The sequence below is a fragment of the Arachis ipaensis genome, chromosome B07 (genome assembly GCF_000816755.2).
Source record: "Arachis ipaensis cultivar K30076 chromosome B07, Araip1.1, whole genome shotgun sequence".
In the NCBI taxonomy this organism is placed as follows: Eukaryota; Viridiplantae; Streptophyta; class Magnoliopsida; order Fabales; family Fabaceae; genus Arachis; species Arachis ipaensis.
Genome location: NC_029791.2, coordinates 121,106,361 through 121,107,330, shown reverse-complemented (window position 1 = coordinate 121,107,330; position 970 = coordinate 121,106,361).

The window sequence follows — 970 nt, the reverse complement described above, 5'->3', positions numbered from 1 at the left end:
CTATGAGATTTGGAATGAATAATATCAACAATACACCTGCAGGAAGCATAATATTAAAATATTACATTTCTTTTTGAATTTGGTTTGCCTTCTCAATGCTCGTCTTATTGTTCAACATCATCACAAATCATCATTCATCATATACATCATCAGTCATCATGGCTAAACTTAAACACATCATCAATGCAAAATTCTTATACTTTTCAGTGCTAAACTTTCACACACATAATCACATACGGCATGACGTATTTGCAATTTACAAATTAGAAGTAAAAAACATTCAACATCCATTGTACTTATATTTTTGGTCTTTGATACTGTCTGTACAAAATTTATATTGTTTGCATGAAGATGATATTGACAATAAATTTATCTGTTTTTCATGTTCAATTCTCCTAAACAAGATGAAAAAGAGACATTGCTTGAGACATTCTAACAGGACAAAATTTACTAGTGTTAAGCTATGAAGCACAGACATGGACACGGACACGGGACACGACACGACACACGATAAGACGACACGCGAATTCTAAAAAGTTGTCAGATACGGGGACACGCATATATTAATGATATAATATATTTATTAAATAGAGATATTTTCAAAAACAACCATATGATATGCATTTCTTCCTAAAGTGTATAGGTATTTAAAAGATAAAATCCTAAACTCCTATGTCTTAATAGAGATAGTAAGAATTTTGTACATCACATGTACACAAAAAAAAAGTTATCTAAAGTCATATTATTTCTCCATCATATATGGTTGATATCTTCATCATTAGAAAAAGTCACTCTTTTCAACTCCGGTTTATCAAGAGAAAGGTGAGCAACTTCAAGAACACCATTTTCTTCATCAATTGGTGAAAAAGCATCTCCAACAATATCCCACATCATAGTTTCTCCTTTATTGTATTGTGGAGTTTTTCTTGAAAGAAGACGAAGATTAGTGTGGACAAATACTAAATTTTCT